The sequence below is a fragment of the Sturnira hondurensis genome, unplaced genomic scaffold, assembly GCF_014824575.4.
Source record: "Sturnira hondurensis isolate 20B ecotype Veracruz unplaced genomic scaffold, ASM1482457v3 Scaffold0020237, whole genome shotgun sequence".
NCBI lineage: Eukaryota > Metazoa > Chordata > Mammalia > Chiroptera > Phyllostomidae > Sturnira > Sturnira hondurensis.
This window is the reverse complement of record NW_028092868.1, coordinates 8,416,102-8,430,590: the sequence shown is the minus strand read 5'-3', so window position 1 is coordinate 8,430,590 and position 14,489 is coordinate 8,416,102. Positions and strand designations below refer to the sequence as shown.

General features: G+C 43.1%; 1 pseudogene; it reads right to left on the bottom strand.

Moving 5' to 3' along the window:
• Window positions 1-14,050: 14,050 nt before the first annotated feature.
• LOC118975455 (uncharacterized) lies at window positions 14,051-14,151 on the bottom strand (annotated as a pseudogene).
• Between the last annotated feature and the right edge of the window lie 338 nt (window positions 14,152-14,489).

Below are 14,489 nucleotides of genomic sequence, written 5' to 3'. Positions count from 1 at the left end.
CCAAGGCCTGCCTGTCATTGTGTCTCTAAGAAGCGAAATTGGTGATTTGGCTTGAGAAAAATGGATAGGAATTTCCTGCTGAGAGGAATCTTAGGGATGCTTGAGACAAGCTAACGTTTATCTAATTCTTATGAAATGCCAGGCATTATTCTAAGAATTTTACAAATAATGATCCTCCCCATGACCTTCCTGGCAGGTTTTCTTTTTCTCACGTTCATTTTGTAGACGTGAGAGGGGCAGAGAAGCTGAGTTACATGCTCTAGTCTGTGTGGCCAAGAAGGAGGAAGCCACGTCCCCACCTGGACAGAGGCTCTGGAGGCTGTGCGTGGCTCCTGCTCATGCAGTTCTCTCTCCCTGCTGTTCTGCAAATGCCCATGAAGGTTAATCCATTTAAAATGTCCATATTGCAACCAGGTTAACAGCGACATCTGGCAGGTGAAATAGATGACGGAGTGATAGAACCAGAAGACTTCCCTGTGTGGTGGAAAGACGGGTTTGAGAAAGGCTTGGGTGATCGTTCCAGCTACACATCGTAAGACCTTGGGCAAGTCACTTAAGGAACTTCAACCTCCTCTGATGGAGCGGGAGTGTGAGCACCTGATGGATGGTGGCGTCGGTAGTGGTTTCTGAGTCGCCAATCAGAAAAGCACTGGGGTGGCATGGAAGTGGTGTGATGCCCAGCTGTGCGCTGTGTGGATACCTTGGTTTGGAGTCGCAGTTTATTCTTTTGTGTGTCTGTCGTCTCTGAAAGGGGGGCAGAGAAGCTCCCCCACAACATGCTGTTCTTGCCGTGGGTAAAGACAGAAGTGCCCTGAGCACATGTGTCAACAGAACCCGAAGCACAGGCAAACATCCAGGTCTTGTCTCTGTTTTCGAAGCAGCTCTGTCCTGATTGTCCATCATATCCTGGAATGGAAAGATGTTTATAGCTTATCGGTAGGTGTCCAATTTATAGCACACAACTAGAGGTTGAATAAAGAGACACTTAGTTCTGACACTGAGGGTGGAATTCCTAGAGAATATATGGGAAGCTGTGTGAATGGGCTGGGTGATATATCACGAAGCTCTGAGTAATTTTACCAGAGCAAGATATATGTCCCTCTATGTACATGTTTCCAGAGGGGTTCTGGGTGTATAACTTAGCTGCCCTGGAAGGGTTTGAAGAAAAACAACAGGGGCTTCAGTTAAAGGTAAAAGAGCACAAATAGCCTTTCTAATCCAGCTCAAAATTAGGACTGGGGATGCGTGGGAAATAGAAACATATGGAGGTCACATTTATTTCGACCATGTTCATGTTGTGGAAAATACACATTAAATTTTGGTATAGACAGGCATGTGGCGGGGGTGGGGCGGGGTATATGCTCTGGAACCGAAGTACCCAGGTTCAAATCTGGACCTGAGTCTTGGGGCCACAATGCATTAGCCTGGGCCGGTTCACTATTTCCTGTGTTTCGTTTTCCTCATCCTCAAGATGGGGATAGTAAAGGTGCCTGCCCCCTCGGCTGACTGTGAGGATGAAATGAGAAAATCCGTGAACGAATTTAAAGCAGCAGCTGGCATGTTGTGAGGCCCCGGGATATGTTGATTTTTACTTGTGTTATCTGAAAACACGTGCTTCCAGGTCAGCTTTTCAATAGAAAGAGGTTGTTGAAATGTACCCCTCACATCACAAATGGCAGCTTGGGTTTGACCAGGGATTCGCGAACTGTGAGTGTATAGGAACAGTTTTTAAATTCTAGTTTAAACAGTTCTAGTTTGCCTGACTGGATTGATTATTTTGTAAAATGGTTACACTTGGCAGCAATGTGAAATTGTTCCAAAAGTCTCTAAATGCTTCCTCTTATCCATCGTCTTATATCACCAGTGACTGGCCACTCTGGTCCATGTCCAGGCCCCAGTCCATCGGTGACACTCTGCGGAGCAAGGTCCTTGATTTCACCCTTTGCCCTTTGCTGTCTGTGGCAACGTCTGTTGCTGAGCATCCTTTCACCTTTGCCCTGGAAATGGCATCTCCTTTTCCTTAGGGAACCGCCCCTCCTCCATGCCATATGTTTCGGTGGGATGCATACCGGGTGGATCCTTCACTGTCCAGGCAGGAAACAGATGGAGGCACCCTCAAACTGGGTAATGTGAGGACAATTTAATAAGGGCAGTGCTGACATAGCGAGGGGGCAGAATTTAGAGAAACCAGCAAGAGATAATGCGGTCCTTTGGAGCTTGCAGAAGTCGAGTGCATTTGCTGCCTCTGAGCCCTGAAGGCAATGGGAGGGAGTGACTGCCAGACCCTGCAGAAGCAGCTGATGGAAGGGCTGCCTGGGATGGCTGAAGGCTTGAGAGGAACAATGACTCAGGGGACCAGGCTGAGGGGGATTCAGGGGGCTGAACACCATCACCCCGCTCTTCTTCCATTCTCTAACTTCAGGGTAAGTGCCTCCCATTGGCCAAACCAAGTTGGAAGCCAGAGAGGAGGGAGCCCTCGCGGCTTTCCATGAAGCAGACACTGGTGGAGAGTGGGACGCAGGGAGATCATGCACTCCGGTGTGCCCGGGACAGGGGACTTTCTGTGTTCAAGCTGGGCCAGTCCTGGGCAATGGGGACAGTTGGTTCCCCTAGATCTAGTGAGGGGCGCCTGGCTCCAAGTTTGGCTGGTCATAACGTATTCATCATATTTAGCCACAACAATGCGTCCACTTTGTCTGTTCAGCACCCAAAGCTGTGCATATGTGTGTGTGTGCATGTGTGTGTGAGTGCACACACACCTGGGGATGGTGAGTGGTCGAATCCAATGAAGTCTAATAATGAGTGTGAGGCCCTCAGGCCTCGGTGAAATCAGTAGGTATTCTGGGTAGGGGACCAGCCCATTAGGGACCTATAAGATTGGTCTCTTCATCATACTGACCAATTGTTCTCCAATTTGGCTGCATTCTGGGTCATCCAAAGAACTTTAAAATTATTCTTTTCCCTGACAACTGGATTTAATTGGTGGAGATGTGGCCTAGGCAAGTCCAATGTTCAGCCAAGTTTGAGAAATAGGATGGCCGCCAATGGGGACACTAAGGGACTTTTCTGAGATTAGAGAAGGGCTTCCTTTTACTGCCAGGGCCAGGGATGCTGGATGGAGGCTGAGAGCTGTTCTGCCAGCTGAAACTTGGACTTTGTATACATGTCCTGCCTGGGTCGGAACTAGGACACCGCACACCCTAGGCTCTCCTGGGCCCCAGTCTGGCCTCTTCCAACACTTTCCTCCCCTAAGTCAGATTTTAGGAGTATGAGGCACGGTCTTCAGTGAGAGACTCCGTCCTGCCTCTGATGTTTGAGGGGAAGGTTGCCATCTCGAGTTCGTGGCAGAATGCCTGTCCCACAGAGCACTATGATAGGTCCACTGCATACATTAGCTGGCCTTTCCAGAAGCATTTGAAGAATCCTCAACACTGTGAAGTAAATATCACCTGCAGCCTGAGGTCAGGATTAGGCTGATCCAAGAGAGGGATCAGGGTGTAAAATTTAAGGAGGCACCCACTCTGTTCCTGAGAACAGGTGCCTCCTTAAATTTTGCACTCTTGACCCCCTGCCTCATCTGCTTCTCACCTGCGCTACAACTTACAAGTCGTCTAGAATGGTCCGTTTGACAAGCAGCTCACACGTTTAGTTTGTAGCATCTGCTTTTCTCACTTTGGACTGATTGGCAGCAAGGGGCGGAGAAGGGCGAGGATCACACACTGGAGTGCACTGTTTTCCTGTCTCCCTTCCATGCTGACTCAGATAACAGCTACTCCCCCAGGTCCCATGGCCTCTTCCTCCCTGGGTGGAGTTTCGGTTGCTCTGAAGGATCTACCTGCATCTCTTGGACGTAGCCCCCTGGTCAGGCCCCTCGCAGTGGATTTCTTTAAGCTGGTCTGCCTTTATTTTAAGACAGACCAGCTTAAACATACCTTTCAGTTTGGAAGGTAAGCTGGACCCCGTCTTCGGCAGCCCTGGGAGGTGATTGCTGGCCTTTTCCTTGGAGGTGTCTCATTGATTTCCAATCAGTTGCAAACGGACTCTTCACATTTGGTAAAACTGTAAAACTCAAATCAGTTTTAGGCGATGTAGTTTCAAAAAGAAACTTCATTTTATTACACGGACGGACCTTTTTATGCTCAGTAACTGATTCTATAGATTTTATTCTTTAAATTATTTTCATTTCCAATAATGAATTTGAATTTATATATTTTTGTGTGTGTGCATATATATGTGTGTGTGTATATATATGTGTGTGTATATATATATATATATATATATATATATATATATCCTTTCTTTCTCTTAAATCAGGATTCAATATTATTTCTCATCGACAATGAAGCCACCCTCAGCCACGTGTCATGGGGGATCTTCCATGCTGGGGTTCTGAAGGGAAGAGAGATTTGGAACCGGGCTCTGGCTGGTATTGGTGTCACAGGGTGCCCGGCACTTGGTAACACTCAGCACAAGTGGAACTGCAGCTGCTACTGCGCAGCCATCATGTAATAAAGGCCTTGCTTATCAGCGGTCACACCACACAGCTAACGCTCAGTAACTCAGTTGCAGGGTCTACTGGCCACCAGCCAGACTGTATCCTGACCTGACCCTGTTTGTGTATATAAAGTGACCTAAACTGATGAATTCACACTAAGGGCCTTGTGGGTGGATGACTCCGGGCTACTGTCTCTTACCCTGGGACAGAAGGAATAGGCTGAGAGAATCAGGAGACAACAAGAACTTTGGAGATTGTGGGACCCTTTCCCTGGGAGCATGTTGGCCCTGAATGAGCCTGCATTTGCCCCGTTCTCGAAGATCTCTGGACATCCCTGCTCTTGGAAGTTCTTCATTCCTTTTCTAGGAAACCAAGGACACAGGTGCAGTTGCCTGAGGTCACACGGTGCATCAGCAACTATTGAATACTTGGCTGGCTCTGGCCCAGGGGCTATGGATAAACATTAACACTGATCTTTAATTTTCCTTTTTCAACATTAAAAAAGCTTTGGAAATCACTTTCCCTTCACCACCACTATTGATCTTCCATTATTGATAGATTTTTTAAAAAAGACTGTTTGTATGTAAATTGAGCAGCCGCAGATATTTGCATTTATATTAGTGGGTGCTCATTGTGGTTAATTATTTATCACGTTTAGTTATCCTGAAAGGTGGGCTCTTTGGCTCCGTTTTATAACCTGAGCAGGTTTCTGAGGAATGTGTTGCTAACCCTGTATCAGGTGGGCTTTTGTGGCTCATCTAAGACTAGACTAGGGCCTTCCTTACACCGGGAAGATACTTTTACAGCTTCCGTTTTGTCTTTGTTTGCCTCTCAGGGGGTAAACTTTGCTTGCTTTTCTACTAAACTTGTCTACCCTCCTCCAGTTTAGAGCCCCTGGCCCCAGAGCTCTGACTAACATGCATAATTATACTGCAGTTTTCCAGGGGAACCCTCCTTTCATGCCCAAACGCAGCCAGCCAGTAGCCACAGGAAGAGGAGATGTTGAACTCTAAGAGGCTGTGTGAAGCCTGAACTTGCAGCTTTACACTTGACCCATCTCTGTGTTTTGGATAACAGCTCTTGAGGCGAGTGAGTCGTTAGGGCTTTGGGCTGAGTGTGTAGAGCAGGTTGACGTTCCCGACAGGACTGCGAACCACAGGGACACATTCTTTTTTCTGGATGCTCTTCACTGAACACAATGGCCACCCTTTTAACCTGTGAATAACCACTTCCATAATAGAAGGACTTAAGAAGGAAAATCTCTGATTTGAAACTACAATGAAGGATACTCGGAAGTAGATGCTAATTTGTGGGAAGCACTAGAGATATTCCAATGTTCACTGGTATGCTGTCAGCGACCTAGTCATAAATCGATTCTTTAGCCTCCTCTAGAGTAAGATGATAAACCAGCCGGACAGGGTGAAAATGCAGGGGAATTTAGTTGTTCGTGCTCCTGATTAAAAAGAGAGCAGAGAAACATAATCATACACACACAAAGAGAAAAAAACAGAGGCAGACCTATTTCCAAGGAAATATTTATTTAGTAGTCCATTCAGATGTGCCAAACTTTTGCTTTTTCGTATTTAATACCTGCTAACTACTGTTAAAGACAGCTGTTTATTAATTCCACTGTTGACTTTGAGAAACAACTGTCAGGTACCAGTTGGAGGCTGGTCACTCTGAGCAAGGTGTGTGTACCATGAGAATCACAGCCTTGAGCATCCAGGTGGGCCCCTCAGGTAGCTTTTCTCAAGACGGAGGAAGGTGGCCCTCAAAAACTCGTTTCAGTAGAGACAGCCACATGTGTCTGTCAGGAACATTGGGTGAGGTCCTGTTTCCTCACCTTCCTCAAGGGCGGGGGGAATCTTTTCTTGGAGGCTTGACAAGGTTTGGTGGAGGCTGGCGATTGACTCTGAGGCTCTGAGTTCTTTTCACTTTTGGAGAAGCCTAATTCTCAAATGCTTAGCTTGGAGCTCCTTCCCGGCCATCTCTGCAGTGTTGCCCTCATGAGCTGGGTGGGCGGTTATGAACTGTGTGCCGTTAACTGAAAAGTAGAAATGTAACATATTAAGGAATTGTGTATATGGAAGGTGAGAAAAATGGAATATTGGAAAAAACAAGAGTTCATTGAAAGGCCACCATTTGGCAAGACCTAGGGATGAACTTATCTGATGAAGGGAAGCCATTGTCATTGTGATGTCTCTCTTCCCGTTTTTGCTGTTGAGTTTCTCGGAAAAGAAATTTAGGAGGGAGGAACAAGGGAAGAGATCCAGGAAATGTGATGGGCTCTGGAACGGAGTGGGGGATAGAGCAGGAAGCAACTGGTTAATGTGATGACTTTGCATGTTATTGTTTGTTTTCCTAGGATAGGTTTGTTTATATTTGTGTTTGTAGATGTCACATGGTATCTCAGCTCTAGGGAAGATTTACTCAGACAGTGTTATCCTTAGCTCTGGTGTTGGTGTTGGTGTTGGTGGTGGGATTCCCATGTCTTGACATTTTACATGCAGTCTTCTTTATGCACATGGTGAAAAATTGGAAAAATACAGAAAAATCGGGAAAAGGAAAAGAATTCCCATAATGTCATTAGTCAAAGAAAGGTTTTGTTAATGTCTGTGTCTTTGCTTCCAATCTTCGTTCTTTTCCACGTATATGAGAGCACAGTGTCAAGGCTAAAATATCTTTGGAGACAGCAGATCTCAACTCATGTCCCTGTTCGCCCACCTACCAGCTACATGAACCTGGATAAGTAACTTAGCTTTGCTGAGTCTGTTTTTTCTTACAAGAAATGAATATAAAAACACCTAGTTATCTGGTGATTGTAAGAATGAAATGAGCTTATGTGGGAAAGTTACTTATGTTTTAGCTAATATCATTATGGTGGTTAACGCTGACACTTTTAGAATTGTGATAACAGAGGACACAGGCCATTACTTGCTTTTTCCACTGAACGTGATAGCCTGTTTTCTCGCTTATTAAAAACTCGACACAATCATTTTTGCTAAGTGCATAATATTGTATCACATAGTTTAGTTATTTACCATATTTTAGCATATTCAGTTTTCTTTAAATCATGTACTATTTTGAGAATTCTCTATTCTAGAGAATATGGTCAAGAAGTAGAGAATAGCAGTAGAGGTAATAGGGAAGTTACATAAAAGGCCCTGGCATCGGTGTGTAGTGTCCTGTCCCCGCCCACACCAGGTTCTCAGCCTCTCTCAGCCTTGTTTCCCTGCTACAATATGGAAATAATAATAAAAGCCCATCTGTCAAACAGTGGAGAGAAAGAAACAAGGTAAAATTGATACATATACAGTACTTGGTATGTAGTAATCTCTCAATAAATTCTAGAACAGTTTGTTTGCTTTTCCCTTCTGAATTTCAAGTGCATTTTCCCACAGGTACAGTTTACAAAAGAAATCACACATTTTTCTTTCTCTTATATTAGCTATATTTTAATTTGACACTTCTAGTTTAATTTTACATTTTACCTAAAAATATCGTATTTGTGCTTGAGTATCATATTGTTATGTTAAGAATCACATGCTTATGATTTTATAATAAAAGATTTTATAATAAAAAGGGGCATTATTTGTGCCGGACCCCATATTTCTTTTTATAACTTAGAACATTTTCTTTTGTATTTCATCCCCTTTTACAGACCAGAGGTATTTCTTTTCAACTGAGTAACTGTAAGGCTGAAAATCATAATTGTGTTTCCACAGATATTATTAAAAATACATACAACTGAGCAGCAAGGATGAAACCCCCCTTGACTGCCTTTTTCTTTGTTCTTATCCACAGAGGAAATAAATCCAAAGCCCCCAATTTTCAAAGGTGGGGTTGGCTAGCCTTAGGGTTAAACTTGTGGTAGATATTAAATTTGCTTGAAAGCTGAGTGATTGATTGTACTTAAGTCTTAAATTAACGTGCTCTTTATATACAGGTGGATTCCCACAGTCTTTGCCTTTAGTATCTTCTGCAGAATGTGTGTGTATGTGTGTATATGTGGTGTGTTAAGATCTAATGAACCATAAAAAGGACTAAAGCTCACAAATTTGATAAAATATAAATGTGTAAGGAATTGTAGGAGTTGTGTTAATGACTTTACTTGATAAATATTGCTTAGTAGGTAGTTTGCATCAACATTAAAATACCAGTCAGTTGATTTGTGCGTTTACTTTGCTTTAATTTTTTTTGTGGCTTCTTTGTACCGGTACTTTTCAGAAAAAAAAGGAAAGACAGCTGGATTACAGAAATGAATCACTCTTTCCGTTTACATTTGTTTAAATTCCTTCAAGATATAACGATTTTACTAGATCCACTTTGTGTTCCATTCTGCCAGACAAGGGGTCCTATAATTTTGAATCCGACAATGTTGTTTTCCAAGACGATTCTTTTCCCAAAGGCAGTCTTCACCTCTGTTTGTCCTGGTTGCTTACGCTTTCATCGTTTATAATGGGTAATATGCAGCTGAGGGCGCTGCTAATCTTCAGGCGTGGTTCAGAAGTGGTAGACAGAGTTCACGCCTGCTCAGAGTGCTGGAGCGCGTGTGAGCGCTTGCTGAGTGACTACAGCAGTGTTCAGGGAAGGTGAGCAGGGCTTCTCCTTATCAGAGGGAAGCACTGTCATTGGTAACAGGGGAGAGGTCTGTGGCAGTGATTTGGACACATTAGGTCACACGCCTTGTGAATCATTCTGTCATACCCATAACCCTAACAGACTCCTCTCTGTCCCATTCTGTCCATGGTTGCTGATCCATTGGGATCAGCCTTGCATCCGGCTGGGCACCGAGTCAGCTTCTATGTTGGTAAAAGGGGAGGAACTCAAATTGTTAGCCTTAGACTGGATAAAGAAAATTAAAATCTTTTCTTCTTAAGCTGTGTATTATGAGTGGGGACCACAAAAAATGGAATTATCTTCTGGAGGGTGGGCCACTTCCCCTGTTAGGTGAGTGTTCTAGGAACTCATCTGTAGCAGTGTACCAGCTGGTGGTGTCGTAAGAGGCTGCACTCAGCTTCAGTGAATTTTTTTGAAGACTCAACATGTTTGCCCATTTCATGATGGGTGATTTATGAGCACACCTGTCCACACCACACTGGGTGGTCAGCAATTTTTGACCAAAAATGGCATGACCCCCATGCCCACCCTCCCTATTCACCCAATCTCATCCCGGGCAATTTTTTTTTTATTTCCCCAGATGAAAAAAGTCCCCAAAGGGAAACATTTTGCTGATGTGAAAGGGGGAGAAATGCAAAATGCCAGAAGCACTAGAAGGCATTGAAATCAATGAGTTCAGACATTGTTTTGAGCAGTAGAAGAAAACATCTTAATAGGTGAATTGCATTAAATGGAGAGGACTTTGAAGGTGACTGAAGTTCAAACATGTAAAAATAAATCCACAATTTTCTATAAATAAATTTCATTTTTTGGATCTCCCCTTGTGTATTATTTCAGTTTCAGGATGTACTTACCATCTAGCCATTGACTGAGATGCTCTTTATTTGTTATGGACTCAACTACGCATTCCCTCCACCCCTCAGATTCATGTGTTGACACCCCCATGCCCAATGCCCGATGTGACTGTACTTGGGAATAGGACCCTTCAAGGGCGGGCCCTAATTTGACAGAACCCATGTCTTTATAAGAAGAACAGGCAGAGACACCAGACATGTGTGTGCACAGGGGAGAGGCCGCATGAGGATAGTGAGAAGGTGACTGCCCAAAAGCCAAGTAGAGAGGCCTCAGGAGAAACCAGCCCTTTTGACACCTTGACCTTGGGTTTTAGCCCCCAGAACTGTGAGGAAAAGAAAAGTCTATGGTTGAAGCCACCCAGTCTGTGGTATTTTGTCATGGCAGCACGAGCGACCAATACACGATTGATTAGTAATTCCAAAGAACTGGAGTATTCAAAAATGAGTCCATTGTATTTATTTCTACCACTTGCACATATGGTTGAGTATTGTTAGCAAGCTGTCCTCTTCTTATATATTGAAAATGGAATATTCTAAGCCTTAGTGGATTTTTTTTCTGCCCTGTAATTAATGAGACTGCAGAAACCTAGAATGTTTTCTGAGAGTGTGGGAACCCAGGCACTATTAGAAGATCCGGGTGATTCAGAAATAGCCAACCACAGTATCAGGAGCGCTTAGGAGTGAATACAACAAAGTCACCAGCACCATGGGTGCTTAAAGGGGCGGACAGGAACTCTGTGTGTTGCATCCAGCTGTATTTCAGGAAGACTCAGCCTCCTTAAATGGGAAAGTCTGAAATGTAAGTGAAAATGAGACAGATGACCACCCACATTTTGCTCAAGCTATCTCACCCTTAAAGCTGGGCATTCTTGCCATTTGATTGTGTAGTAGGAAGATCATTTGGGGCCTTCACTTAACCGATAAATGTCAAGAGATGCCTCACAAGAGTTGTTACAATAAAACAAAAGAACTAAATTTCTGACTTGTTTTTCAAGCTTTAAAAGCAAAGGTGTGTCCATCAACAATGATGAAACAAAAGTGAGCAACTTCTTGTTCTCCGTTTATCTGGCCCTTTCTAGATAAAGATTCCATGTGCTTGGCATGAGGTAAAAATCAAATTTGAAGATGAAAGTTGAGATGTAGGTAGGGTCTTAAGAATCTCCCCAAAACTGGCTTGGGAAGGGGGTGGAGAAATTATAATTGCAATCTCAGGTGCGTTAAGGCATCTGAGAGCTGAGAAGACCTCTTCCTTGTTTTCTACGTACAACTCTTAGTGAGGACCATTTTCCTAGTTTACAAGATACTCTCGAGGGCAGGGGGTGCTCTGAGTAGAAGTGTTTGAACACATGGATCAGAAATATCCTCACAGAGTTTCTTTACTCCTAGTCATGGATTTCCGGTGTGTTCCTAAGAAGCTTAGGGAGGACTTAGGCTGAAAGGAAGATACCTCACAGCAAATGTCTCTGTAGCTCAGCCACTGAAGACCCTGAAGACATCCCAGGTGTGTGGGCAGCTGGTGCTCCTGTACTTCCAGGGTCTTGGTCTACGCATGCCCACAGGACCAAAGGGCCATCTCTAGGGACGACCCTGAATTTCATGGGATTATCTTTCTTTCTTCCTTACCCTTGACCAATAAAATAGGCACTGCTAATAAAAAGTTGAGTTTACTGGAAAATTAGAAAAGGCTTTTTGCTTGTACCTCTGAGTGTGGGCTTGAGGTTCATGGCTACAAATGTGCATGAGCTTGATGTCATGAATGTCTGTCTTCAGGAGCAAGGCTGAGGTGTGCAATGTCAGACAGAGTTACAGTGGAATTAGTGACTTGAACAGGAGACATTTAGTAGCTGCAGAGGCATTAGGTAATGAGTATTGTTGATGGGGCAAGGACAATGAGAAACCCAGTGAAAAACGCACATTGGAAGGCATACTTATAATTGTATCTATTTCAGACCTCTTTTTCTTCCCAGAGAGATGCTTGCCTGCAGTTGAACAGAGCTCAGCAACTGAAAACACTGGGCATCATGTACCCCAACATCAATAGGATTGTGTTCCAGCCACCAAGAGCCATGTACTAGCCGAGTTTGACAAGTGGCAACCAAATGGATTCAGTGAGCCCGAAGAACACAGCTGAGAAGGAGATTCACACCTTCGGGCATCCAAACGTGTTCGTTTTTCCAACCAAGAAGAAAGCACTCTGCTCATTTCCAGGCCAAGGAAAATGTAGCAAGTGTCCTAGGACAGTGGTTCTCCATCCCACCCCTCCTGCCTGCCATCACAAGGGACGTTGGGCAGTGTCTGGAGACATATTTGGCGGCCACAACTGGGGTGAGTGGAGATCCCGCTGGCATGCGGTGAGCAGGGACCAAGGATGCTGCTAGATAACCTACAATTCGAAGGGCAGCCTTTTGCACCCGGTACTTAACTGCCTGGCGACGTGAATATGCTGCTGTTGAGAAACTCATGTCTAACGTCAGTTTCCAATGTTCCAAAATCAAGTGAGTGCTCGGCACACAATATCTCTCATCAGATTGCCATTCAGACACCTGCTACTGATTAGACATAAAGAAATGTGATTTATAGTTCAAATTACTGTGAAAAATAACTTACAGCTAAAATATAAGCTGACCTCTTTTTGAAGGAACTGACTTATGAAGAATGAATGATGCTTTTTTTGTTGTTTACCTTTTGGATCTTTATTTCTAGAAAATATTCTTGCTTTTATGTATATCCATGGATAGAGCATCTTTATGGAGTTTTAAAACATTTTAAACCATGAATAGTGAACAAATATTGAAAATCCAATTTAGTGAATTATAGGATGATTACATTAGTTGTGACTTTTAAAAAATGTCAGACCATATAGAGAATAGATATGTGTATTTTCAAATGTAAACTTTAATGCTCTGTGGAATAAGCATCTGTTCTTGAGAAGATACTTGATCATTTATTGCATGAAGGAAACATTGTTTCTACTATGTATCAAACCTGAATCACTAAAGTTTAAGTTTCAGAAGGACCTTATTATATTTTAACCACTTAGAAATCGCCATGGCCTGGGATGTCCTTGGGAATGAGAACATGACACAGTGTTAGCTGTGGTAGTTTGTGTGTATGTAATGGTTTCTTTTCCCTGGGACCACTCCCTGTTGGGAGGCAATCATAGTGTTATAAGACTCTAAAGCCAATGGGAGCATGGCTTTCTTGAAGTCTGATGCTTCATCAGGCAGCTGGGTAGATAACAAGAAACATTTCCCAAGACAGACCTTTTAAGCTCTTAAAAATTCACATCAATGAAACCAATAACTTAACTGTTGGTAGCCTTGTGTGTATATCTCTTAAGTGAAAATTATTTCAATTAATCTTAATTTTAAACTTCTATTTTTTCTCCTTGGTTCCTAAATTATTTTCTTAATAACACCTTATGCTTAGCTTTGCTGACACTAGAAATCAAAATTTAAGGAGGAAGGAAAGCCAAGTTCAAATCCGATTGGTTGGCTGGATCCATATGACCGAGCTAGCTGTTACTTGAATATGGAGATGGAAGTTCGTGTGTGTGTACCTTAAGGTTCAGTTTGCACAGAAATTAAGTTCTTTTTCCAAAAGTATCAGTTTTCATCTGAGAGAGGTGGGCCTGTTTCTATCTAGAAATATCATATTGAACTATCTAGAATCATACTATTGTTAGTACTTACCAGTTGCATAAAATTACTAAAATATGAGCTATAAACTATAGGAACCATTCTTCCTAAACTGACCTAATTACTTCAATATATATGTACAGAGTCTTTTTCAAAGAGAATTGTAGACTATCACGGACAATTCCAATTCCATGGACTGACGTTAAATACTCAAGGTCAGTTTGGTACTTATATTGGGCTGGCCAAAAAGCTCACTTGTTTTTTCCCATAAGATGGCTCTAGAGGCACTTAGTAGTCTTTAACTTCACTCAAAACAATTTTGTTACATTGCACTGTGACAGCTGTCCTATTAGTGTGCATTTTTTAAAAACTTACCAAAATTGGTGAATTTTTTGTGGGCATTTTAATATTGAAGATGGAAAAACTACAAAATATTCTGGCATACTATGCTTTATTATTTCAAGAAAGGTAAAAATGCGCAGGGGCCATGCTAACCTTCTCTGTGTCGTCCCAATTTTTGTGCACGTGCTGCCGAAGCGAGCACTTGCAGACTGGTACAGCCACTGTGGAAAACAGTGTGGGATTTTCTCAGAAAACTAAAAATGGACCTGCCTTTTGATCCAGCAATCCCACTGCTAGGAGTATATCCTAAGAGCCCTGAAACACCAATCCAAAAGAACCTATGCACCCCGATGTTCATAGTAGCACAATTCACAATAGCCAAGAGTTGGAAGCAACCTAGGTGCCCATCAGTAAATGAATGGATTCAAAAACTATGGTACATTTACACAATGGAATTCTATGCAGCAGAAAGAAAGAGGAGCTACTACCTTTTGCAACAGTATGGGTGGAACTGGAAAGCATTATGCTGATTGAAATAAG